The sequence below is a fragment of the Scyliorhinus canicula genome, chromosome 8, assembly GCF_902713615.1.
Source record: "Scyliorhinus canicula chromosome 8, sScyCan1.1, whole genome shotgun sequence".
NCBI lineage: Eukaryota > Metazoa > Chordata > Chondrichthyes > Carcharhiniformes > Scyliorhinidae > Scyliorhinus > Scyliorhinus canicula.
The window spans coordinates 138746327-138774087 of NC_052153.1; the positions used below are offsets into that span (position 1 = coordinate 138746327).

Sequence of the window (27761 nt, forward strand, 5' to 3'; positions counted from 1 at the left end):
TGAGGGCGAGTGCCGGGGAGGGGGAGAGGGCGAGTGCCGGGGAGGGGGGAGAGTGCGAGTGCCGGGGAAGGGGGAGGGGGCTAGTGCCGGGGAGGGGGGAGGGGGCGAGTGCCGGGGAGGGAGGGCGAGTGCCGGGGAGGGGGTAGAGGGCGAGTGCCGGGGAGGGGGGAGAGGGCGAGTGCCGGGGCGGGAGGGCGAGTGCCGGGGAGGGGGGAGAGGGCGAGTGCCGGGGAGGGGGGAGAGGGCGAGTGCCGGGGAGGGGGGAGAGGGCGAGTGCCGGCGAGGGGGAGAGGGTGAGTGCCGGGGAGGGGGGAGAGGGCGGGTGCATGGGACGGGGGAGAGGGCGAGTGCTGGGGAGGGGGGAGAGGGCAGATGCCAGGGAGGGGGGAGAGGGCGAGTACCGGGGAGGGGGGAGAGGGCGAGTGCCAGTGAGGGGGGAGAGGGCGAGTGCCGGGGAGGGGGGGGGAGAGGGTGAGTGCCGGGGAGGGCGGGGGCGAGTGCCGGGGAGGGGGGGAGAGGGCGAGTGCCGGGGAGGGGGGAGAGGGCGAGTGCCGGGGAGGGGGGAAGAGGGCGAGTGCCGGGGAGGGGGGAGAGGGCGAGTGCCGGGGAGGGGGGAGAGGGCAAGTGCCGGGGAGGGGGGAGAGGGCAAGTGCCGGGAGGAGGGAGAGGGCGAGTGCCGGTGAGGGGGGAGAGGGCGAGTGCCGGGGAGGGGGGAGAGGGCTGGTGCTGGGGAGGGGGGGAGAGGGTGAGTGTCAGGGAGGGCGGGGGCGAGTGCCGGGGAGGGGGGGAGAGGGCGCGTGCCAGGGAGGGGGGGAGAGGGTGAGTGCCGGGGAGGGGGGGAAGAGGGCGAGTGCTGGGGAGGGGGGGAGAGGGCGCGTGCCGGGGACGGGGGGGAGAGGGCGAGTACCGGGGAAGGGGGGAGAGGGTGAGTGCCGGGGAGAGGGCGAGTGCCAGGGAGGGGGGAGAGGGCTAGTGCCGGGGAGGGGGGGAGAGGGTGAGTGCCGGGGAGGGCGGGGGCGAGTGCGGGGAGGGGGGGAGAGGGCGAGTGCCGGGGAGGGGGGAGAGGGCGAGTGCCGGGGAGGGGGGAAGAGGGCGAGTGCCGGGGAGGGGGGGAGAGGGCGATTGCCGGGGAGGGGGGGAGAGGGCGAGTGCCGGGGAGGGGGGAGAGGGCGAGTGCCGGGAGGGGGGAGAGGGCGAGTGCCGGGGAGGGGGGGGAGGGCGAGTGCCGGGGAGGGGGGAGAGGGCTAGTGCCGGGGAGGGGGGGAGCGGGTGAGTGCCGTGGAGGGCGGGGGCGAGTGCCGGGGAGGGGGGGGGAGAGGGCGCGTGCCGAGGAGGGGGGAGAGGGTGAGTGCCGGGGAGGGGGGGAAGAGGGCGAGTGCCGGGGAGGGGGGTGAGGGCGGGTGCCGGGGAGGGGGTAGAGGGCGAGTGCCGGGGAAGGGGGGAGAGGGTGAGTGCCGGGGAGAGGGCGAGTGCCAGGGAGGGGGGAGAGGTTGAGTGCCGGGGAGGGGGGAGAGGGCGAGTGCCGGGGAGGGGGGGAAGAGGGCGAGTGCCGGGGAGGGGGGAGAAGGCGCGTGCCGGGGACGGGGGGGGAGAGGGCGAGTGCCAGGGAGGGGGGTGAGGGCGGGTGCCGGGGAGGGGGTAGAGGGCGAGTGCCGGGGAAGGGGGGAGAGGGTGAGTGCCGGGGAGAGGGCGAGTGCCAGGGAGGGGGGGAGAGGTTGAGTGCCGGGGAGGGGGGGAGAGGGCGAGTGCCGGGGAGGGGGGAGAGGGCGAGTGCCGGGGAGGAGGGAGAGGGCGAGTGCCGGGGAGGGGGGAGAAGGCGCGTGCCGGGGACGGGGGGGGGGGGGGGAGAGGGCGAGTGCCAGGGAGGGGGGAGATGGCGAGTGCCTGGGAGGGGGGCAGAGTGCCGGGGTGAGGGGAGAAGGCGAGGGAGGTTGTCCGCCTCGCCAGGTGCCAGCCTCCAACAGTCCCGCCCATGCAGCTCGTGGCACCTGGCTGCGGGCGGAGGGCGGGGGGGGGAGGGGGTGTACGGGCAATGATGACATGACGTCAATGGGATGCACGTCGCCGTGTGGCCACCTGCAGATAACAGGGCTGTGTTCACCAATAGGAGGGGGACCTATTCCATGAACATTCAGGTGGTCTGCGACCACCGCATGATGATCCTGCACGTCTGCGTCCGGTACCCGGGAAGTGTACATGACTCATATGTATTGGTGCAGTCTTACATCCCCGGCATGTTCGAGGGACGCCAACATCGGCTGAGTGACTGGTTGCTGGGCGACAGGGGTTACTCATTGTGGTCGTGGCTGATGACGCCTATACAGACTGACGCAGAGAACAGCTACAACAATGTCCATGCAGCGATGAGGGGTGTGATAGAGAGGTGCTTTGGGCTGCTAAAAATGTGTTTCAGGTGCCTGGACCGCTCCGGAGGGGCCCTCCAGTACCCGCCAGATAAGGTCGGGCGCATCGTTGTGGTGTGCTGCATCCTGCACAACATAGCCCAGCAGAGGGGTGATGTGCCGCAGGCAGAGGAGGGGGAAGTGGAGGAGCAGCAGGATGAGGCACAGTCCTCCCCAGATGAGGAGGATGGGGGCAATGGTCAGGACAGACGGGCTGGACATGGGCGGGAGGCAGCCCACCATCAGCGACTGGGCCAGCGGGCACTGGACAGGCTGATAGCCGGCCAGTTTACTGAGTAGAGGGGTGTGAGAATCGCCGCATATGGGCACAGACCGCACATCACGGCACCAGCCGACCACCCTCATCCCCCCCACCCACCCACCACCAACACACCCACCCCCCCACCCACCCACCACCAACCACCTCCACCCCAGCCGCATGCACACCATCCCTCCATTGCACATCCACCTGCGACACAACGGGCCGGGCTCACACGGTCGCCACCATCCACCCGGACCATCCCTGCATGCGGCTGTGACACTGCAGCGCACGGTCTCGTCCTCTGCCCAGGGGGATGGCGAGGGTGGCCTGGGGGGAGGGGGGGCACACTCACCTGGGGCCGACCTGCTACCACCCCTCACACACATTGGTGCTCACCTCACACAACACCCCCGCACGCTTCGGACAGAGCACAAAGGCAGATTAGTATGTGTGAAAGTGATTTTAATGACAAGCAGTCCATACACGTGCCCAAGCCCCTATAACTCGTCTGTGCACTGCACCCGTGCCAACTTACTCAGTGTCTAATTGTTTGGCCTTACGGGCCATTTGACTATGCCTAGGTGGTTCCCCAGATGGTACAGCAGAACTGGAGGTGGACTCCTGTGATTCCTGCCCTGTGACTCGGGATCCCTTTGGCGGCCGTTTCCTGGGGCGGCCCGCCCTAGATGGGTGATGGAACCATCAATTCACCAGACATGTGCTTTCCGATATGAACAGTCGTTTTAATCTACTTACTACTGAGCCAGCCTGTTACCCGTTGATGAACTCTCGGTGAACTGCAGGCTGACTCTGGACAAGGGTATTTATACAGCAGCACAAGGGGGAGGAGTCATGGGCAGAGCCAAGGGTGGAGCCCCGTACAAACTCCTGAGCATTCCCAGAGCTACTCCCCCTAGTGGTCGGATAACGCTACTGTGCTTACAAAGATACAGTGTGAATTACCAAGTTACATCCACCCCCTGTAAAAAAAAATCAAGTCCGGCGGGGGTGGTGGTTTACAAAGTCAGTCTGTCCGGTGGTCGGAATGTCCGCTGAGATCTGCGGAGCACCGGGGTTGCAGCCTCTTGCAGTGGCTGGATGGGTGTTGTGTGCTAGGGTTCGATGGCGGACTCCAGGGAGGGTTGTATCCGAGCTTCATACTCTCCTGGTTCGACCGGGGACTGGGGGCGCTGGGGGCTGGCCGGCGCAGGTGCGTGGAACTGGTGGAGCGAGCTTGTGGGCTTGGGAGCGTGAGGGGGCGGCAGCATGGGGTGTAGGGTGAGGGTTCCTTCTGTGGGGTAGAGGGGGCACTGGATCCGGCGGGTGCCAGATCCCGGAAGGATACAGTATCCTGACGGCCGTCAGGGAACTCGACGAATGCGTAATGGGGGTTGGAGTGGAGCAGGCGCACGATATCAACAAGGGGGTCGGTTTTGTGCGCCCTGATGTGTTTCCTCAGGAGTACGGGGCCCGGTGTCCTCAGCCATGCCGGAAGTGAGACCCCCGTGGTAGTGCCCCTGGAAAAAATGAAGAGCCTCTCGTGAGGGGTCTGAATGGTCGCTGTGCACAAAAGGGACCTAATAGCGTGGCGCGCGTCTGGGAGGACTTCCTGGCACTGGGAGACTTGGAGCTTTCTAGACCGGAGGGTCAGCAGGACGGTCTTCCAGACCGTCGCATTCTCCCTCTCCACCTGCCCGTTCCCCCTGGGGTTGTAGCTGGTAGTCCTGCTCGAGGCAATGCCCTTGTCGAGCAGGTACTGACGCAGCTCGTCGCTCATGAAGGATGAACCCCGGTTGCTTTGTACGTAGCTGGGGAAACCAAACAGGGTGAAGATGCTATGCAGGGCCCTAATGACTGTGTGGGAGGTCATGTCGGGGCACGGGATAGTAAATGGGAAATGGGAGAACTCATCTATGACGTTTAGAAAGTAAACGGTCTTGTTAGTTGAGGGGAGTGGCCCTTTGAAATCAACCGCGAGGCGTTCAAAGGGCCTAGAAGCCTTGACCAGGTGGGCCCTGTCTGGTCTATAGAAGTGCGGTTTGCACTCCGCACAGATCGGGCAGTCCCTGGTGACCGCTTTTACCTCCTCGTTGGAGAAAGGCAGGTTTCGGGCTCTGATGTAGTGGGCGAGCCGGGTGACCCCCGGGTGGCAGAGGTCATTGTGGATGACTTTCAATCGGTCAATCTGCGCGCTGACGCATGTCCCGTGGGATAGGGCATCCGGAGGCTCGTTGAGCTTCCCAGGTCGATACTTAATGTCGTAATTGTAGGTGGAGAGTTCGTTCCTCCACCTCAGAATTTTGTCGTTTTAAATTTTGCCCCTTTGCGAGTTGTCAAGCATGAAGGTAACCGATCTTTGGTCGGTGATGAGGGTGAACCTCCTACCTGCGAGGTAGTGCCTCCAGTAACGAATAGCCACCACAATGGCTTGTGCTTCTTTCTCGACTGAGGAGTGTCGGAGTTCTGAAGCGGAGAGGGAATGGGAGAAAAATGCGACTGGTCTCCCTGCCTGATTTAGTGTGGCTGCTAGAGCTACCTCTGAGGCGTCGCTCTCAACCTGGAATGGAGTGGATTCATCCACCGCCCGCATGACCGCTTTGGCGATGTCCTCCTTGATGCAGTCGAAGGCCTGGCATGCCTCGGCTGACAGGGCAAATCGTGTGGCCCTAAAGAGTGGGCGGGCTTTGTCCACATATTGAGGGACCCACTGGGCGTAGTAGGAAAAGAAACCTAAGAACCGTTTGAGGGCCTTGGGGCAATGGGGGAGGGGGAGTTCTAAGAGGGAGCGCATACGGTCCGGGTCTGGGCCCAGGACTCCGTTTTCCACGACATAGCCGAGGATGGATAGTCTGGTTGTGCGGAAAACGCATTTCTCCTTGTCATACGTGAGATTTAGTTTCTATGCCGTCTGGAGAAAACGGTGGAGGTTGGCGTCGTGGTCCTGCTGGTCATAGCCGCAGATGGTGACATTGTCCAAGTACGGAAACGTGGCCCGCAGCCCATACTGGTCCACCATTCGGTCCATTGCTCGTTGGAACACCGAGACCCCGTTAGTGACGCCGAAAGGGACCCGTAAGAAATGGAAGAGGCGGTCATCAGCCTCAAATGCCGTGTAGTGGCAGTCCTCCGGGTGGATTGGGAGCTGGTGGTATGCAGACTTCAGATCCACCGTGGAAAAGGGCCGGTACTGGGCGATCTGGTTTACCATGTCTGCAATCCTGGGGAGGGGATACGCGTCGAGGAGCGTAAATCTATTTATGGTCTGACTATAGTCGACGACCATGCGGAATTTTTCCCTGGTCTTAACGACCACCCCTGAGCTCTCCAGGGACTATTGCTGGCCTCTATAATCCCCTCACTGAGAAGCCTTCGGACCTCTGTTCTGATAAATACCCTATCCTGCAGGCTGTATCGCCTGCTACGAGTGGCTACGGGTTTACAGTCCTTTGTGAGATTGGCGAAGAGAGGAGGGGGGGATTCGCAGCGTAGCGAGGCTGCAGATAGTGAGTGGGGGCAGGGGCCCGCCGAAGCTGAGGGTGAGGCTCTTAAGGTTACATTGAAAGTCTAGGCCTAATAAGAGTGGCGCGCAGAGGTCGGGCAAAACTTAGAGTTTGAATTTCGAGTAGCTAGCGCCTCGGATTGTGAGTGACGCGGCGGTGCGCCCCTGGATCTGGGCCGAATGGGAGCCTGAAGCGAGCGAGATAGTTTGCCGCACGGGGAAAACGGGGAGCGAACAGCGTCTTACCAGGTCTGGATGTATGAAGCTCTCAGTGCTCCCGGAGTCGAAGAGGCATGGCGTTTTGTAGCCGTTGATTTGGACCTCTGCCATCGAATTTCGCAGATGCTTCGGGCGTGATTGGTCCAGAGTGACTGCGCTGAGTTGCGGGTAGTCGGCGGCTCGATCAGCTGTGCTGGAGTGGCCCTGTGATGAATGCCCTCTGAGTTCGTAGTCGTATTCTTCCGATGAGTTGTCCGAGCGTGGAGATGCAGGTCGGGCCCGTGGATCGCACGTGGCGGGCGGCGAGGAAGATGGCATTCAAGATGGCGACCCCCATGAATCGCACGTGGCCGGTCGCGTGGTGGAGGTTTGCCAAGATGGCGGCCCCCATGGATCGCACGTGGTGGGAGGGGGCAGAGTCGGGGCATAGGCCGCAGCGTTTCGGGCCCCGCGGGCCTACGGGTGTGGGGAGCGATTACTTCGTGCCGCTGGGGAGTTGGAAGCTGGGGCCCTTTTTCCGAGGCACATTCTTGCGTAATGGCCTTTCCGCCCGCAGCTGCTGCAGGTCATGCTGCGGGCCGGGCAGTGCTGCCGCGGGTGCTGATTCTGGCCGTAGAAATGGCAGGCTGGAGCAGCATAGTGGCTGGCTGGAGCAGCATAGTGGCTGGCTGGGGCAGCATGGTGGCTGGGCAGCCGCATCGCATAGGCCTGGGGGAGTCACTGGTCGGGGGCCCATGATTGGGTCGCAGGGTCCACGGGGAACGAGTTAAGGCTGCGGAAGGAGACCTCCATTGTGGTAGCAGCTTCCACAGTTGTTTATAAGTCTTGGGCCCCCTTTTCCAGCAGTCGTTGGCGCACATAATTAGACCTGAGGCCCGCTACAAAAACATCGCGTACAGCAAGTTCTCTGTGTTCAGCGGCGGTAACCGCTTGATAGTTACAGTCATTTGACAAATTATTGAGTTCCCTTAAAAATTTGGCGAGTGATTCTGTAGGCCGCTGGCGGCGAGTCGTGAACACATGGCGTGCGTACACTTCGTTAATGAGCCTTACATATATCTTATCGAGTACCACTAGCGTTGCAGTATATGAACCGGCCGAGTTTAGTTGCGTAGAGATTCTGTGGCTCACCCTCATGTGCAGTAGACTTAACCTCTGTTCCTCTGTTGTTTCAGCTGTGCTCGTTTCTGCCAGGTAGGCCTTAAAGCACCGCAGCCAGTGGGAGAAGATTTATTTTGCCTCTGCATCCTGTGGGTCGAGTTCCAGGCGTCCAGGCTTGAGGGCCGATTCCATGATCGATCTTGACTGTTCTTAAGTAGATTAAATTGATGGAACCATCAATTCACCACACACGTGCTTTCCGATATGAACAGTGGTTTTAATCTACTTACTACAGAGCCAGCCTGTTACCCGTTGATGAACTCTCGGTGAACTGCAGGCTGACTCTGGACAAGGGTATTTATACAGCAGCACAAGGGGGAGGAGTAGTGGGCGGAGCCAAGGGTGGAGCCCCATACAAACTCCTGAGCATTCCCAGAGCTACCCCCCCTATTGGTCGGATAACGCTACTGCGCTTACAAAGATACAGTGTGAATTACCAAGTTACATTCACCACAATGGGCCAGGCTGCGGCTCGGGCGACTGGGATGGCGAGGTGCCAGCCTATCCTGCCTGTTGCCCACCAGGAATGGAAGGGGGGGGAGTCCGAGGTGCTGCGGTGTTCCGGGACCTCCCCTACAGGGGGACCTGGGACAGGCCCCAGCACCTCCTCCTCCCTTAGGATGCCCGATGGCCCCCGGCCTCTACATGGGTCGGGGGTGCAAACGGACCCGCCATCCAATGCCCCCCCGACACCTGGCACTGCCAGTCCTGGAGGCCCGCCCTGGTATCGACAAGGGTCTGCAGGTTTGCAGCCATGGAGCTCAGGGAGTTGGCCATCCCTGTCTGTGTCTGGGCGACGCCGGACAGCACATGGGCAATGGTGCCGATGCCCTCAGCGATGGCCTGCTGAGACCGGGTCACTGCCTGCAGAGACTGGGCCATGGCCTGCTGAGACTGTGGTGTCCTGGGTAGTGGTGTCCTGGGTAGGGCTGTCCTGGGTAGTGGTGTCCTGGGTTGGAGTGTCCTGATAGGGCTGTCCTGCGTAGGGCTGTCCTGGGCTGTGGTGTCCTGGGAAGGGGTTGTCCTGGGCTGTGGTGTCCTGGGAAGGGGTGTCCTGGGCTGTGGTGTCCTGGGAAGGGGTGTCCTGGGTAGGGCTGTCATGGGTAGTGGTGTCCTGGGTTGGAGTGTCCTGATAGGGCTGTCCTGCGTAGGGCTGTCCTGGGCTGTGGTGTCCTGCGTAGGGCTGTCCTGGGCTGTGGTGTCCTGGGAAGGGGTGTCCTGGGTAGGGCTGTCATGGGTAGTGGTGTCCTGGGTTGGAGTGTCCTGGTAGGGCTGTCCTGCGTAGGGCTGTCCTGGGCTGTGGTGTCCTGGGTAGGAGTGTCCTGGGTAGGGCTGTCATGGGTAGGGGTGTCCTGGGTAGGGCTGTCCTGGGTAGGAGTATCCTGGGTAGTGGTGTTCTGGGTAGGGGTGTTCTGGGTAGGGGTGTCCTGGGTAGGGCTGTCCTGGGTAGTGGTGTCCTGGGTAGGAGTGTCCTGGTAGGGCTGTCCTGGGTAGGGCTGTCCTGGGTAGGGGTGTCCTGGGTAGTGGTGTCCTGGGTAGGGCTGTCCTGGGTAGGGCTGTCCTGGGTAGGGGTGTCCTGGGTAATGGTGGCCTGGCTCAGCTGCGAGGGAGGTCTGTGGCTGCCCCCCTCGTCGCTGGGTGTCACACGCCTGTGTCGCCGCACTCGCACGAGACGGGGGCATCGTCGCCGTGTTGCTCCAGGCCTGTCCCTGTCTCGTGGCCATCCTAGGGCGTCGTGTGGGCGTCGCATGCCAGAGGGGCCGGGCCTGTCCCTGTCTCGTAGCCGCCCTGGGGCGTCCTGCGGGCGGTCGGCATCCGCGGGGACGGGTGCCTCGCCGTTTCGTCCTGCAATACACAATACAGCAGCATGGTTAGACACGTAGGCGGTGATCAGGGGAAATGGGGGAGGGAGGATATTGGGGAGGGGGCATATGGGGGAGGGGTGATATGGGGATACGGAGGAGGGGGGATATGGCGGAGGGGGTATATGGGGAGGGGGGAAATTAGGGGATATAGGGGAGGGGGGATATGGGGTTATGGGGAGGGGGGAAATGGGGGAGGGGGGATATTGGGGGAATGGGAGGGGGATTTGGGGGAATGGGGGCGGGGCTATTGGGGGAATGAGGGCGGGCCGTGGGGGGGTGTCTCACTTGGTGGTGCGCACCCGACCTCTGCATCGGCAACCTCCCGGTCCTCGGGTCCACCTGCCAGTTCCAGGGCCCTCTCCTCATGAACGGTGAGTGGTCTCATTGCAGAGAACTTTCATTTCAACTAGTTATTTTTCTCACTTGTCATTCTGTGATTATTTCCAATTTATCATGACACTGGTTTCCTGTCCACATGCATTTGATTCCTGTGGAAATCAAGGACAGTACAGGACACAAGGCGCACAAGGGTGTGTTGTTTAGCTGGTTGTTTAAATAGTCTGTTATATAACAAAGGAGCTAATCTACAATGACATGAACAGCTCATCATTGTAGCTGTACTGAGACAAAACTAGAAACCAAGAGCAGAGGTTACTTTTCGCATTCAGAGCAGTATTAACAAAAAAAAGATTGAATCAAAATACTGTTGATGCTGTAAACCCGAAATAAAAACACAAATGCTGGAAATACACGGGCTGCGTCTGTGAAGAGGGAAACAGAGTTAACTTGCGCCCTTCCCTGCGGTGAGTTTGGTGGTGGGGGTTTTAATCAGGTGGGAGTGTAGCGGACGGGGACGCCACCATTATCCTGCCCCTACCCCTATCAAATCCATGACAGTAAGGTCTTTTTACTGTAATGGAAAATGTAAACAGCAGACAATGGTTTTGATTCTTCAACCTCTGGGTTGTGGGCCCAGCACGCTTCCGCTGTGCCATGTTCAACAGCCTTCATATTCTGCACCAATTGAGGCAATTATGCCCATTTAAAGGCCTCATCCTGCCAGCTCTGGTATTAACACAGTAGCGAGGAGGGTGCTTCTCCACGCAAGGAGCACGGCAAATAAATCCTCCTGTGTTTGGTTGTGGGCATCTGGGGATGACAGGGAGTGAAGTCCATCATTTCTAAGTGCCTGGCTTTTGACCCAGTAACAGGAAATGTCACCCCCTTCCCACTTGTGCCTGGGTTCCTGTGGTGGTATGAATGTGAGCACTGCCATTGGTTCAGAGCATGGGTTTCCCATTGGCTCTGGCTGGTCATGTGCCTCTCGTCCAATTGGCTGGGACTAGTCATGTGACTGCTCACCAATTGGTCGAGAGGCAAGGAGGCGGGGTATAAGTACCCAGAGTTCCCGGCGGTCGGCCTTACTCTGTAGTCGACCACCGGGCTAACAACCAGCTGATTAAAGCAACAGTTCGGATCCTAATCGTGTCTTGAATCCAATTGCTGGTACATCAATTTAATCAGCTAGAATTTTGGAATGGAGCTTCGCATCAGGCCTGACTGCCTCCGCACCAGCCCGCATGCTGCAAATGCGTCTGCAATCTTTAAACACTGGCAGGCGTGTTTTAATAGCTACCTGACGACTGCAGCCGGCAAGCCCACCAAGGAGCAGAAACTCCACATCCTCCACTCATGCGTGGGCACAGCGATCTACTCTATGATTGAGGACGAAAGCGATTATGATGCGGCCATGGAGATTCTCAAAGGACATTTTCTCCGGCCGGTCAACGAAGTATACGCATGGCATCTCCTGACGACTAGACAACAGTTCCCTGGTGAGTCACTCGACGAGTTTTACCAGGCCCTCGCAGCTCTAGGGAGAACGTGCGCGTGTCTCCAAGTTTTGGCGACTGAGCACATGGAACTTTTAATCAGAGACGCTTACGTTGCTGGCATGCAGTCCCCTTCTATCCGCCAACAATTGCTGGAAAAGAACACCCTCAGCCTAGCTGAGGCACGGACTCTTGCAACCTCCCTGGAGGTTGCTGACCTGAACGCCTGCGCATACGCCCCCGACCGCGCAGCAACCCCCTGGACTTCATGGCATGCGCAACCCCCTTCCTCCGTGGACCCAGACCCCCCGCAAGCCTGCGCTACAGGTCGCTCCGACAAACTAGCGGGGCCCCGTTGCTATTTTTGTGGTCTCTCCAAGCACCCCCGCCTGCGCTGCCCGGCCCGCTCCACTCTGTGCAAGAGCTGCGGGAAGAAGGGCCACCACGTGGTGGTCTGCCAGACCAAGTCGGTCGCTGGTGTTCCGCGCAGCGACCATGGATCCCCCCCCCCCCCCCCCCGGGCCCCCCTAGGGCCCCACGCTGTGCACCAACCTCTCCGGCCCACCTCCCGGCCCCCGCAACGGCCCCACGGTCCTCCCGACCCTTGCTCCCAGCCGCCCGACTGGCCCGCAGATGCCGCTGACACTGCCCCCAGCCGCCACGAGGTTCCCATGGGCACCGCCATCTTGGACCCCGGACGCCATGTGCGGGCCATGGGCGCCGCCATCTTGGGGCCCCGGCTCCACGTGCGGGTCCTGGGCGCCGCCATCTTGGGACCCTGACTCCACGTGCGTGTCCTGGGCGCCGCCATCTTGGGCCAACACGGAACGCCCTGCAAGCGATTACTCTGCCACTGAGGATGATCTGGAACTCTCACCATGACTTGCTTCCATCAAGCTCGACCAGTCACGACCACGCTCGCTCGGCAAGACTACGACAACGGTTCAGCTCAACGGACACAAAACGAGGTGCCTGCTGGACTCCAGGAGCATGGAAAGTTTCGTCCACCCCAACACGGTAAGACGCTGCGCGCTCCCCATCCACCCAGTTAAGCATAAGATTGAATTGGCCTCGGGTTCGCACTCCGTCCAAATCACCGGGTGCTGCATAGCGGACCTCACGGTCCAGGGGAGGGTCTTCAAAAACTTCAAACTCCTCATCCTCCCCCGCCTATGCGCTCCGGCACTCTTGGGCCTGGATTTCCAGTGCAACCTGCAGAGCTTGACCTTTCAATTCGGCAGCCCTATTCCTCCTCTTACTGTTTGCAGCCTCGCGTCCCTCAAAGTGGACCCCCCTTCCTTGTTTGCTAATCTCACCCCAGATTGTAAACCTGTCGCCATGAGGAGCAGACGACACAGTGCCCAGGACCGGACCTTTATCGGGTCCGAGGTCCACAGGCACCTTAAGGAAGGAGTTATGGAGGCCAGCAACAGTCCCTGGTGAGCCCAAGTGCTGGTAGTTCGGACTGGGGAGAAAAACCGGTTGGTCATTGATTACAGTCAGACCATCAACAGGTTTACGCAGCTGGACGTGTATCCTCTCCCCCCTATTTCCGACGTGGTTAACAGGATCGCGAAGTACAAAGTCTTCTCCACGGTGGACCTTAAGTCCGCCTACCACCAGCTCCCCATCCGCGCGAGTGACCGAAAGTACACCGCGTTTGAGGCAGATGGGCATCTCTACCACTTCCTCAGGGTTCCATTCGGTGTCACAAATGGAGTCTCGGTCTTCCAATGGGAGATGGAACGAATGGTCGACAAGCACGGTTTACGGGCCACCTTCCCGTGTCTCGATAATATCACCATCTGCGGCCACGACCAGCAGGACCACGACATCAACCTCCAAAAATTCCTCCGAACCGCAAAACTCCTTAATTTAACTTACAATAAGGATAAGTGCGTGTTTAGCACCGACCGTCTAGCCATCCTTGGCTACGTAGTGCGTAACAGAGCGATAGGCCCCGATCCCGAACGAACGCGCCCCCTGATGGAACTTCCCCTCCCCAATTCCCTCAAATCCCTCAAACGCTGCCTGGGCTTCTTCTCGTATTATGCCCAGTGGGTCCCCAACTACGCCGACAAAGCCCGCCCCCTCATCCAGTCCACCTCCTTTCCCCTGTCGATGGAGGCCCGCCAGGCCTTTAGCCTCCGAAATCCGCCATTCCTCGGTGGAAAAGGAGGCACAGGCCACAGTTGAAGCTGTGCGACATTGGAGGCACTATCTGGCCGGCAGGAGGTTTACCCTCCTCACAGACCAACGGTCAGTAGCTTTCATGTTCGACAATGCACAGAGGGGCAAGATCAAGAACGACAAGATCTTGCGGTGGCGGATCGAGTTGTCCACATACAACTACGATATCTTGTATCGTCCTGGGAAGCTCAACGAGCCTTCCGATGCCCTATCCTTGCCTTCCCTTCCGATGTACGTGCGCCAGCGCGCAGATTGACCGCCTCCGCTCCCTCCACATGGACCTCTGCCATCCAGGGTTACCCGTTTCTACCATTTTATTAAGACCCGCAACATGCCCTACTCCGTCGAGGAAGTCAGGACAGTCACCAGGGACTGCCACGTCTGCGCCGAGTGCAAACCGCACTTCTACCGCCCCGAAGGAGCGCATCTGATCAAGGCATCCCGCCCCTTTGAACGTCTCAGTATAGACTTCAAGGGTCCCCTCCCCTCCAACAACCGTAACACATATTTCTTGAATGTTATCGACGAATACTCCCGCTTCCTTTTTGCCATTCCCTGTCCCGACATGACCACAACAACCGTCATAAAGGCCCTCCTATCCATCTTCTCCCTGTTCGGTTACCCCGCGTACATCCACGGCGACCAGGGGTCCTCCTTTATGAGTGACAAACTGTGTCAGTTCCTGCTCAGCAGGGGCATAGCCTCTAGCAGGACGACCAGTTATAACCCCCGGGGTAACGGTCAGGTCGAGCGGGAGAATAGCACCATTTGGAAGACCATCCTGCTGGCCCTACAATCCAGAGATCTCCCTATTTCCGTTGGTAAGAAGTCATTCCCGACGCTCTGCATTCAATCCGGTCTCTCCTCTGTACTACCACTAATCAAACACCTCATGAACGTCTTCTTGTTTTCCCCAGGAAGTTGTCCTCAGGATCCCCTCTCCCGACCTGGCTGGCCACCCTCAGGCCCATCTTGCTCCGGAAGCATGTGCGGGTGTACAAGCCTGACCCGTTGGTTGAGCGAGTCCAGTTACTCCACACCAACCCGCAATATGCCTACGTGGAGTATCCCGACGGTCGGCAGGATACGGTCTCGCTTCGAGACCTGGCACCTGCCGGCGTGCGGCCTTCTCCCCCTACATCAACACCTCCCCCCAACCCCAATTCTCCCCAGCGCCTCCCGCGTCCCCACGACCCAGCGCACATGACCCCTCTCCCCCGATTACAGCGTCTCCACCATCAGCCCGTGGTACGGAGACACATCTACGACCGACGCTCCCGGAGGCAAGGACGACCATTGGCCCGACGTCACCAGCTCCACTGCGACGGTCCTCTAGAACACCACGGGCACCCGACAGGCTGATCGTGTCCATCTGATGTGGCCATGGGACACTTTGGACTTTGTTGTTATTCCGTTACACCTTAAGTAGTAGTAGTATTGTTTTTTTTGCCACGAGCCAGTAGGCAGCCTGCCTTTCTCGATTTTCGCTGCTCATATCACCAGTCCTCGGACCCCCCCTTCTCTCTTCCACTTACCCCCCCCCCTCGCCTTCTTTCTCCACAAGGGGTGAATGTGGTGGTATGAATGTGAGCACTGCCATTGGTGCAGAGCATGGGTTTCCCATTGGCTCTGGCTGGTCATGTGCCTCTTGTCCGATTGGCTAGGACTAGTCATGTGACTGCTCACCAATTGGTCGAGAGGCAAGTAGACCCCGCCTCCGAGGTGGGGTATAAGTACCCAGAGTTCCCGGCAGTTGGCCTTACTCTGTAGTCGACCACCGGGCTAACAAGTAGCTGATTAAAGCCACAGTTCGGATCCTAATCGTGTCTTGAATCCAATTGATGGTACATCAGTTCCTCCTTGATCCAAGGCCGTCAACTCTTGGTAGGCGGGTCTTCCACTGCTGAAGGCCTGTTACTGTTTTGTCAAGAGATAGTGGGCCTCACGCTGACTGTCCTTGATACTGGGATGGGAATTCATGTGAACTTCAGGCCTGTTGGAACACATCAATTAGAAGATCTCCAGATACGAAGATGGTTTGTGATTGGCAGGTTTTAAAGGAACATTACTTTGTCAAAACTCTCATACCTTACTGCGTGCCCCACTGAGATCCTTCAATCTGAATTGGCCCAGGTGTAGATCTGACAACACTTATCTTAATGCCCCTTCTTCTGAATATCTTTCTTATGAAGGCAGAAACATCTCAGGTGGGAATCTGTGAACACCCCCTCCATATTCACCTACATATTGTTCTTTTGTACTAGCCCTATCCTCTTGGGAAAGTCCCTGAAATAGTCCTTGAACACCCTCTTTGCATTGCTTTTTTAAAATCCTGAAGACTTCTTATGGAGTCGGCAGGATTTTTAAAAACCATTGTACAGTGGGTGTTCAATAGGAATTAATCCTTATGAACTGCAATGCCTCACAGTACATTTTAATGTGAAAAGACCATACTTGCGGTGGCACAGTGGTTAGCACTTCTGCCTCACAGTACCAAGGACCTGGGTTCAATTCCGGCCTCGGGTGACTGTGTGGAGTTTGCACTTTGTCCCCGTGTCTGCGTGGGTTTCCTTTGGTGCTCCAGTTTCCTTCCACAGTCCAAAGATGTGCAGATTGGGTGGATTGGCCATGCTAAATTCCCCCTTAGTATCCAAAAGGTTAGGTGGGGTTACTGGGATAGGGTGGGGCTCTTTCAAAGGGTTGGTGCAGACTCGAATGGCCTCCTTCTGCACTGTAGGGATTCTTTGGTCTTTTGGCAATATGAAGTGGAGAGCGACAAGATGTAATGATCACCACACTGCTTTTTTTTGTCAAGTCCTATTGCCCTTGAGTTGGGAATTCAGAATTCAGCTGTGACTGAGATGTTATTAAAAGCTTACTTTTAAAGTTGCTGCTCCAATGGTGCAAATGGTGAACGAAGAGTTAGGGAAGGCAGTGGTACAGTGCTATTGTCAATACAGTAAGAAGTCTTACAACACCAGGTTAAAGTCCAACAGGTTTGTTTCAAACACGAGCTTTCGGAGCACGGCTCCTTCTTCAGGTGAATGGAAAGGCTTTCCATTCACCTGAAGAAGGAGCCGTGCTCCGAAAGCTCGTGTTTGAAACAAACCTGTTAGACTTTAACCTGGTGTTGTAAGACTTCTTACTGTGCTCACCCCAGTCCAACGCCGGCATCTCCACATCATGGCTATTGTCAATAGACGTGTAATCCAGAGACCCAGGGTAATGCTCTGGGGACAAGGGTTCGAATCCCACCAGGGCAGATAGTGGAAATTGAATTCAATAAAAATCTGGAATTATAAGTTTAATGATGACCATGAAACTATTGCCAATCATCGTAAAACCCCATCTGGTTCACTAATGCCCATTAGGGAAGAAAATATGCCATCCTTACCTGGTCTGGCCGACACGTGACTCCAGACCCACAGCAACGCCCTCAGGGATTGGCAACAAATGCTGGCCCGGCCAGTGGCACACACATCCCCACCAAAATATATTGATAAAATGGTAACAGCCCTTGATGCTGTTCCCCCTCCCTGCACTCCCATAACCCTCATCCCACCATCATTCACATGTGGCTTGCGATCCTGAGCCTCGAGTAGATGTTATACTGGCATTAGCCACTGCCGTTCAATAGATCTGCTGGCCTCTGACTGTCTGGCAACTCTCGGCAGGCAAATCTTCTACCCCCGGGATCCTTGATCCTGCAGAAGGTCCACCAATTGCCAAGGCAAGTGCCTGACTGTCATTTAATAGAATGGGCCATCCCTAAAAAAAGTGAGCAGGTTTCTCATCAGCTCCCCAGCTGGCAGGCGAGACCCCCGTCACCTCCATCAAACACCACCCACAGTGTTTGAATCTCAACTCTGGGTTAAACAGAAAGGCAACATGTAAATATAATATTGCCAGCAGAATTTGGCTTAAGATGCGGGTGTCTTGCATACTTTTTCACTGTTTTCTCTAATGCGGTCATGCTGGAACAGGGGATGATAAACTCTAGGGATGTGAGACATTTTTATTTGAGTGTCCTTTGAAGCATATTTCCTCTATCCGGCAGATTTGAATATTATACATTTGAATTACTTGCTCAGGGAGACGTAATACTTGTATTGCTTGTTCTTTAGCGCTGCCAATAATATTGCTTGGTTTATTTGCCAGCCCGATGACAGACTGCGAACAACAGCTTCCATACCTCAGCTCCTGCAGCATAACTATGTGAAAATATTCTTGTGTCTGCATAAAAATCTTTGTTTAGTTATTTCCCTTTTCATATAGTGCATACATGATTTGAATACAAAATTTGTCCAATTATTACTAAATTAATATTAATTTCAATGAATGATGAAATAAACTATGATGAAATGTTAAGAGCCAATATTACCAGCGTCTGTCACCAAATAATATTATGACAAAGGCAATTGACCGTGTCAAATAATTCTAATTTTAGGTTGCATTAACGTAGGTGTCTGGATTTTTGTGACCTAAAATTGAACACAAAGGAGGGAGTTGGGCAATTTTTAAAACAGCATTGTTTATACATTTAAAAGTACAAAGGAGACATTGTCAGAGTAGCAGTCTTCAAAATAAAACTTCTGAATGGTAAAGGCACTGATGAGATCATTGTATTTGCACTGGCTGGACATGAGCACCACAGAACTGGTAATGGCCACCGTGCTTGCCAGAATGATGTTATTGCTATATTGATGTGAGGTTTGCTGTAGTATAATTGTTACTTATGGACATAAAATATCATCATTCCATTTCCACAGATTATGGGGTTTGATTTTGATGTCACATAGAAATGGGCTTGTCCAGTAATAGATTGGTTCTTGATGAACATGACTATGGAACACAAAACTGCTCTTGACACACGGTTTAATAATAGTGCACTCAGTTGCATTAAGAACTCTGAAATTGCAGAGGTGCTACAGTGCCTTCAAATGTAGACAGATTAACAGAGACATACGAGTAATCTGGTTCAAAGTTCACTTTCGTATTCTTCAGTTTGAGAGCTGAAAGCGCTAGATGATAATTCATAACACCATTCATGGTATTATTTATTGTTATTTATTATTATTCTTTGCACCTTGCAGGTAGCCTTATTGCTGCTATTCATAAATGATACATGTTTCATTGTTAATCTTGTAATATTATAAAGTCATTAAATGTAATAGTATCTTAGAAGCATTTTACTTCCTACTGTGGAAATACAAAACAAGAAACATCACTGTGTTTAGGAGAATTTAAAAGGGAAAATCTGATAACACATCGTTTTTCTTTCTTCATTGACGTATTGGCACGATTTACTGGCCGTATCCTGCTGGAATCAGGATGGGACGTGGCTGGTAGATCCCAGGAGAGGCCTCCCGTGAGATTCCCGAAGGCTGTTGCGCCTCCCAGTGTAGCCACCTGGGGTGGCCACTGCCCAACACAAAATGGAGGATTACAAGGAATGCAGGGAAAATGGACATGTTGCAAAAGCAAGCAGCTTGCAAAAGTGCTAGTGTATTCTGACTGCTGCAGAAATCAGTTCTGACTGCTGCAGAAACCAGACAGCACTGTGAAAGAAAACAAGTTAGCATACTAATGAGGCGATACCGGGTGATTCCCAGGTACAATGGAAACAAGTTAACGCAAATCGATACATTGAATAGAAGGCCAGACTTCTCGGCGCCAAGAGAAGTCCAAAATAATAAGTCCCAAGAACCGCCCAGTGATCGAGGGACTGCCCCGTTATTGGGGAATTCAAATCAATCGATTGGGAAGAGACCCAATCGATTGCAAGTGTATAGAGGGTCCGCCCAGGTGGGCGCGAGACCCTGAGAGAGGTATAAGACAGAGACCCCGACCCCAGCTCTCTCTCTCTGCCAGCCTCTCCTTGACCAGCCAGCCCTCCCAGCAGAACACCGTTGCAGCAGAAGAACCTTGAGGAGGAGAGGTCTGGACAGTAGCCGCCATCACGTGTCATACAATGCACGCTACGAGAGTAGACACTCCTGACTCCCTTTAGTCCATAACTACTGGAAGCCTGCGGACCCAGGACAAAGCTAGCGGCCGTTGTTCCCTGATCCGCCAGTCCCCTTATCCAGATAAGTATTTGGCCTATTAGTGGTAGGATTAGCCTAGTCTTATAGTTTTATATGCATGATTAGTAGATTACTGTAATATAATAAACGTGTCTTGTTGAACTTACTAACTGGTGTATGAATTTATTGCTTTAAACTTGAAACTTGTGGCAGTACCTGGCGACTCTAGAGCTAAGGAACAAAACAGAGCCAAATTGAGTGTTAAGCACACTCACCCAGAACGAGCAACACCGAGATAGCACCACTGCCTTACAGAACCAGGGACCAAGGTTCGATTCTGACATCAGGCTGTGTGGACTTTGCACTTGCTCCCCATGTTGGGGTAGGTTTCCTCCGGGTGCTCCGGTTTCCTCCCACAGTCCAAAAATGTGCAGGTTAGGTGGATTGGCTATGCTAAATTGGCTCTAGGTAGGATAATGTGGGGTTTGGGCCTAGGTAGGGTGCATTTTCAGAGGATTGGTGTAGACTCAATGGGCCAAATGGCCTCCTTCTGCATTGTAGGGATTATATGATTCTATGATTCTCGTGAGATCTAACCAGATCATAGAATCATATAGATCCCATCCAAAATGGGCAAGACCTTGTCTTGCACTGGTAAGTGAGTTTAAAAACCTACTTAGTCAGCCACCCAGCATCTATCGTCTTCACTGAGGGGACCCCAGCCGATTAGGACTGGTTCCACAAATATGGACCAGGCGTACCGGCACTTTGTGGGGGGGGTCTCCCAGGTGATCAGAGAATCCAGGATGGTCGGTCTCTGGGCAGGGTAGCACCATGTCACTGCTGGTGCCATCTGGGTACCTTGGCAATGCCAGGCAGGCATCCATGTGGCACTGCCAGGGTGCCAAGTTCCACTGCCAGGGTGCCAGGCTGGCATTTTGCCCACATCAGGCCCAGGGGTTCCCTTCCGATGTGAGGTGCGGTCCCTGGTTCCCTTACAGGTGAACTGGGTCATTGGGGGAATCTGGGGTCGCGTCGGAGGGTTGAGAGATTGGGGTGCCATTTAAAAATGGGGTCCCAATCTTTTTGTGCACTGAAGAGCTCCACTGCACTAGAAACGCTGGGAACAATACTGCTAACCCCGCCTAGAACTGACTCTGATTATTTTTTGGATAGATCGCGCCCAATATTTCTCTTTCATAAGCCAAACATTCTATTTTTAGAATTTAAAACAGTAGATTTGGCATAGCTTATTTATCTGTATCATAAATAATGTAACTCAGGGTTTATCCAAATTTCACTTGTATCACTATTGAATGGTTACTCCTTAATCTACTTCTTTACAAAATACAAACTGTCGAGTTTAAACATCATCAAATATACTTACAGTCGATTTGGTATATTACTTTCTACTTGGGTTAATGCTTTAACACTTTCCTTGATACTAGTGACAGAGAATTATGAATTTCAATTAGTTTCCTGCAACAGACTAACAGTTAATACCCTGAAGACTAAACTTTCCATGTTTAAAAAAATTGGAAGAACTATGACAGTGAAGTTTTTACTTGTGCAACTAATCCAACTTAGCAAGCAATGTTACCTTACGTCAACCTAAAAATTGCAATATATTAACTGCTAAATATAGTTTACCACTGTAAGAATAATTTTCAGTTAGAAGTAAAACATTACTTTCTGCCATATGTAAGTAATTTAATTGGCAAAATACATGATTTTTGCATAAGACTCCAGATTTCATTTTTCCATCTAAACCCTGTTCATGCTTACTTGGGCACTAGTTTGATTTCTCTTGCCAGAGCTGACAAAGGTCTGACTGTTAGTGATACCTTCCAGGGCTAAATTTACCCCAGAGTGACAGAAACAGGTGGACACAGGGCAACCAGCCACTTGTGCAAAGCATCATGCAACCATAGGTCAACATCGAAAGGGGAAAAAGACTGTCTTCAGTGTGGAAACAGACCGAAGCAAGCTCATCCCGAAGAGGGGGGTTTCTCTTCAAAGCCAGCTGGTCTGGCTTTTACTTCAGGATTTTGTTTTTACCTGCAGCCTTTGATCATCCGAGCCTGCAGCAGGTGCTGCAGAGCATAGAAAGAAGGAAAGAGGACATTGGTGAGTTTTTGGACCAAAAAGTAACAAAACATCAAAATTTACATGTTCAGCCTCCAAAGCAACATTTGTGAGAAGCTTTACCTAAAAGCAAAGAAAACAGTTGTAGCCTATCTAATAAGTGAAATGTTCCTAAATAGTATTTTTATTTCAAAAAGTAATATGGCATAAGTGGTTATTATACTATAGTAAAGTACAAATACTTAAAAGTTTGAAGGTTTTGCCTATTGTTGTGCATAGTGAACCAAGGAGAGTTTGAAAACTGTCTAATATGTTTCTAAGTGAAACAAGCGAGCATTATATTTAAGGCAAAACTGAGATGCCTTTAATTAAATGGCAATACGTTTAAATTAGACTTCTATTAAAATAAATAATTTTGATATGCTTGTATTCTAAGAGTCAACTATATTTTACTAGCTATAATTGATCGTTATTTCTTCTTAAGCATCTGGGTAAATCTTCCTTTTGTTGTTATCAGCGCACTAAGTATGGAATTATCTGAAGTATTAACTCAATAAAAAGAGTTTCAGTGCTGTATAAAGCCACAACTTGTTTTATGCTGCCACCACAGACCTTTAACACCTTGCTAACCTACTCCTAAGATAAGGCCAGTGTTATATACAACCAGCTTTGAAATAACAAACACGCATTTAATACCAGATATCTCTATTGAATATAATTTCTGTCAATGCAAACTTTGATTTTCATAGTTAAATCAGTTGTAACAGATGCACAGAGAAACATGGCTCAATATTGATATTAATCTATGATTTGAGTAAATCCAACAGCTGGTTATCATATGTAGATGCCTTAGCAGTACATTCAAAACTTGTGTTTTGCTGTTTTTATCAAATTACCCTTTTCATTTATTAGTACAGAAGATTAATTTCATTAAATGGAAACAGTTAAGATATCGCCAGTGATTTGTTTAAGTCGATCAGATATAGTCCGAATTCCAAAAACTGGTCGACATAATCTTGACTTTGACATACATAATTTACAGCTGTCCTCTAGGTCATGCTTCTAATGTAGGTTTCAGCAACGCCAGGTTCTGTAGACTCACTGCAAATAAGAAATTGATACTTCATTGAGTTACATTGCAACATCGAATAATAACTACTTTAGAATTGAAATTTAGGACAGATGTGGAAGGAACATTACAATTCAGTCATTGGAATTTAACCGTCATTGAGATTAGAATGCAAACACTTGTATTTTACATGGACTTTAACATTGCATGCAAGGTCAATAATTGAGGTGGGGTAAACAGAAACGACTGGATGGTGTACATGAAGACAGAATTTGCTTTGAATTGAGCAGATTTAAGAAGACTAGATTATTTCCCCTTCAGCCAATCAACTTGATTATGAAGTCACATGAAAACCATAAATATTTCAATCTGCCTCATTGATTTCTATAAACTGAGTTCAAATCTATGAACTTCCGAAATGCTTCAAATGAAACACTGATGTTGCAAATCTGAAACTAATTTCTGACTTCATATCTAATCTTTTACAAAAATGTTACCATAAAGTAATAATAAATGTGATGGGTCTTTATTATTGCAATAGGCATTTGCTTATTCTTTGAGATATTTTCTTCTTTCTCTTTGGGCAGGCTACTTTTGAAACAGTAAAATCAGATGGTCTGAATTTATCATGCGATTTTGAGTTTGGTTACAAAGTAGCCAAATCATTATATAACTCTATGACTAATAAAATAAATAATAGCAATAACATAAGTAGAAATAAGCAATACCAAAGGCAGTTTGCAAACTCATTTGACCTCCCACACACACTTTACTATAGGGTTATACAATACTATTACAAATGTAGGGCTTTTGTATTTGCATCCCTTTGCATGTCAACAGAATACAAATGTGTCCCACAGAGTCAACTGGTTTATTTTTCCTTACAGAAATGGTTAGAATTGCAAAACATGATTTGCAAAATATGCTTAAAATCTATTTACAAACTTTGGATGAGATTCCATCACCAGAAATCGGTGGCTTTGTAAATCAATGCCAAGCTATTGGGTTCAATATTAAAGGAAAAGGGGTGTACTGGTTGAATACGCAAGAACACAAGACATAGAATCAGTAGACTGCATGGCCCGTCAAGCCTGCTCCACCATTCAGTCCAATCATGACTTTCAAATCCACTTTTCCTCCTGGTTCCCTTATGCCTTCATTCCCTTAGACCAAAAATCTCCGTCCCAACCTTAAATGTATTCAACGATGGAGCATCTACAATCCTCTGGGATACAATCCCAAAAGCTCGAGTGAAGTTATCATGAATCTGGTGCAGTTTGGCTAGAAGTGACTTATTCAGTGACTACACAGCAGTGGTGCTTGGTCTGGTGAAAGTTTCAAAAACAGAAATTTTTCCTTTTGGTGGAGGGATAAATAACCAGGGAGCATAGCATTAAGGCAGGATGTTTAGAAGGGCTATGAGAGAAAGCTTTTTCACCCAGAGGGCGGTGGGAGTCTAGAACTCACGGCCTGAAAGGGCGGTGGAGGCAGAGAGCCTCGAAACATTTAAGAAGTAGTTAGATATGCACTTGTGATGCCAAGGCACACAAGGCTATGGGCCAACTGCTGTAAAATGGGATTGGAATGGTGGTTGTTTTTGACTGGAACAGACATGATGGGCCGAAGGGTGTTTTCTGTGATGTAGACCTCTATGACTATGACTCTAAACTACTATAAAAAGTGACTTAGAATGTTAGGTCAAACTAAAGAACAACCTTCAGTTTCTGTGAAGTTTTTTCCTCCCATTGATCCTGGTATATTTGTTTATGCTTCAAGGATGCAGGCTATCATGCTGCAATTCACTTTTTTCCTCAGTATAGATTTCTCCAGGTCTTTTTTATCTTCACAGCAGCCAGTGTCAATACTTGTGTCATCTGCCCTTCCATTTGTTTCTAGCTTCTCTAATTTAGCCATCTGATATACAAAGAACTATAGAGAAATGGGATCCTGTTTGTCAGGATGTGTGGTAGACTGCTTTTTTTTTCCAGAAGGTTATATAACTATTAAACGCTTATACCAGGATTGAACTTCAACATTATTTATTGCTTCTTTATTCGCGTTAAATGCTGTGGCGCAGTTAACAGTCCTGCAAGTTAATTTCAAGCTTCGGCTCGAAATGTAAAATGTACCTTTGATTTACTCGCCTGACATTGCACCCTTATAAGCGATAAGAAATGTTTACTGACTCCGAACCGCGCGTGGCCAAATCGTTTCCTTTTTCTCCATATATATACACATATATAATTAAATATTGCATGATATTTAGAAACGTTGTGTTGTCTGATGATGACCATTATTATTTTAAATTAGTTTCGTTGAGCTTTAAAAGGAAGACATTGTCTGCTTTCTTACCATATATCGTACTATTTTGTTTACCCCTATTTATAAACCTGACGTGCTCACAAGCAAAGTGGGTGATCGCTGCATTTTGGCGTGGTTCTTCCAATGCAGTTCACCATAAAACAAACAAGTAAATCGAGTTGAGTTTGAGGAGGCTGAAAGAAGCGGCTGAAAGAATGTTTTACAGAGCATCACTGAATTTAACATGGATTATCAGATGTGATTGACGACATTGTTCGGGGGGCGGGGGGGGGGGGGGGGGGGGGGGGTCTTCCAGTGAAGTGAAGTAAACTAAATTCGACAATTATTGGAATAGAAGGGCTTTGAAAATAAACGTCAGTGTGCAGTGCCATGTTCTTTCAGCACTTTAGCGAAGGTATGCAGGTCAATGGGGCCAGTTAAAATAGTAAGTCAGTGAGGAAGACCTCCAGGATCCTGTCGTTCGTTGGCGGGTGTTAAATCGGAACTATTTCGTTTTCTTAATTGCTCCATTGATAACTAATGGTGACATGGTCTCTGACTCACGAAAAGTTGCTCAGGACTAAAATAAATAAAATGGTTATTTTTTGACAGTAACTTCTTACACCTCCCTCCCCCTCTGCGTCATCTGGCAGGCTCTTTTCATCAACTGGAGCGAGTCTGCTTCATTTAAGTTTAATCTGTGCTGGCTGCAGAGATATTAAAAGTAACAGTGTGTTGTGATTGATCGCCCATGACGTGTTAAGTCCAATCGCCACTGTTCTCTCGCTCACAAGCACTGGGAGCTGTTGCGGCGGCGGTGCAGCACCAGCTCCGCGCGCTGCTCCACTTGTCGCCTGCTCGCAACAACTTGGCTTGATTGACAGCTCCGCGCGCTTTGACAGCCCGGGCTGTGACGTCAATGGGGGGGGGGGGGGGGGGGGGTGAATCCGGGCACTGAGGGGGTTCAGGGGCGGCTACCCCTGAACGGGCAACGGCAATCTTGTTTACACATTAAAATAAAAAGACGAAACGCCGCACTTTCCTGGGCCCTCCAAAAAACTTTACCGTGCTCCAGTGTCGGGAGAGGCGCAACATTTCATCCCTATCCCCAGATAACCCAAGACAGACCCTGTGGAAAGCGAGTCTCCAGCCGCGTCCGTTTGCATTCAACGACAACGTCTGCCAGTTGTTTTTTTTTTAAATATAGGTATGGATATGAAATTAATAATGGTTGCAATTCCAGAACGGGGCATAAATTCTACCTGGCCGGCCCCAACCACCCAGAGGCACACAAGTAACAGGAAACCAGCCTGGAACTCTTTTTGTCAGCGGGCGCGGACGGTTACCGGGTCAACGCTCCGAGGCGGGCGCCGAGGCGGAAGCGCTGCGTGCGGCGCTGTGGAGGTGTATCCACGCGCGGGCTGGCGGGCACCCGCCCGCCCAGTGACGTTGCGTACCCGACGCGTGAGCGAGCTCAGTGCCGGCCCCGCCTCCTCGCTGGAGCTGCTCCTCCGCTAAATATAGAAGCAGATACACACAGACAGGGAGACTGACTAAACCGAGCAGGGGCTTTCTCTCTCTCTCACTCACTGCGAAATGGCTCTATCTATAGCTCTCTATATGTCAGTCTTTAAAGTATTATCTTTTTAAAAAATATTAATGTATACAAATCTCAGTCCTCAGTCGATTTATCTTCATCTCACTGGTTAGTAAAAATAGAAACTTATTTTCTTCAAAAAAACACAGCAGCGCAGTTTTAATGACTAGACTACACCAGTAATTGTTTAATGCTTGAAGCTATATGGCAAGCAAATTATGGCCTGTGGATGTTGCTGTGCTTTAAATTGGCTGCCCCCCCTTTAAAACTTACGTTGTACAAATCCGAGGAGGGAATTAAATGTTAATACTCTCTGTCATTGTTTCAGCCGTGGTTTTGTTCAATCTTTAATGTTCACATGGCCCGTAAACGTGTTGTTGTGGTGGTGAATGATGACGAGCTTTGCTCCGGCTTATGTGTTTGTAACATGGTCGATCCTCTTGCTCTGCTTTTAATCCAAAGGTGTCAAAGAAGTTGGAGCTTTTAAAGTAACTTTAATTCGTCTTCAAGAGGGGGAAAATTGAGGTCGAGGACGCAGCATCGTCGAGGTTTGTGCGGTAAGTGATTTTTTTCCCAATTCTACTGTGCGTAGACTTTTGTCTTGTTTCTGGATTCTGTTTTGACATGTGCGGTCCGTGTGAAAGTACAGAAATCACACAATGACTAAAATGGAGTTAGTGTACAATATGCTGTATCTACCGATGCTAAGCGAGAATGGACAATGGCTCTTTTTCACTTTTAATTTACCGCTTTTATATTCAGTGCTTTCAGTAATATTGTTACGAGCTGCGATTAATATTTTGGGTGGGATTTCTTTCTCTCTCGTAATGAGACTGCCAGTAACTATAATTTATTTAGAAATGGTTTAATCCTATTCGAAGTGATATTGTCGAGAAGCTCTGATACAGTATAGATATAGATCATTGAATACTTCAAACATTGCTACTTACAGTTACACATTACTGAGTAATGCAATTGCAATGAGTATAAATTACATCATATCTGATTTTTCTGATGTTATAGTTTAACATTTAATAGTTTGTAGTGCTGGGACGGTGACAGTTTCACTCTGGAAGTGAACACGCGATGCTGTACATACTTTCCGTGCACTCAAAGAGCCACTTTCATTCTGCATTTCATCTAAGGCGAGGAGGGTCATGTTACTTGAATTATGTTGGATCTGTGACTGAGGTTGTTTATTTGCGATTTCCTCAACTTTGCCATTACGACCAATCTTTATCTGTAGTGATTTG

General features: G+C 51.8%; 1 protein-coding gene and 1 long non-coding RNA gene across 14 annotated transcripts in view; one reads left to right on the forward strand and one right to left on the reverse strand.

Annotated features, from left to right (window-relative positions):
* The first annotated feature begins 21409 nt into the window (after positions 1-21409).
* Positions 21410-27761, forward strand: part of mef2cb (myocyte enhancer factor 2cb) — a 302736-nt gene continuing 296384 nt past the window's right edge. For 10 of the 13 annotated variants that reach the window (XM_038805317.1, XM_038805306.1, XM_038805305.1 and 7 more), the window contains exons 1-2: positions 26419-26616; positions 26971-27065. The gene's annotated coding sequence lies outside the window, so the exon portion shown is untranslated. Of the gene's footprint in view, positions 21584-25951; positions 26119-26417; positions 26617-26970; positions 27066-27761 lie in introns of those variants that run through there. The other 3 variants (XM_038805302.1, XM_038805303.1, XM_038805315.1) reach the window with 3 other exon arrangements.
* Positions 22242-24954, reverse strand: LOC119970532. Its single transcript, XR_005461640.1, has 2 exons — positions 24326-24954; positions 22242-22642 (listed from the first exon to the last, which is right to left on the reverse strand). It is a non-coding gene; the product is annotated as an uncharacterized LOC119970532 (long non-coding RNA).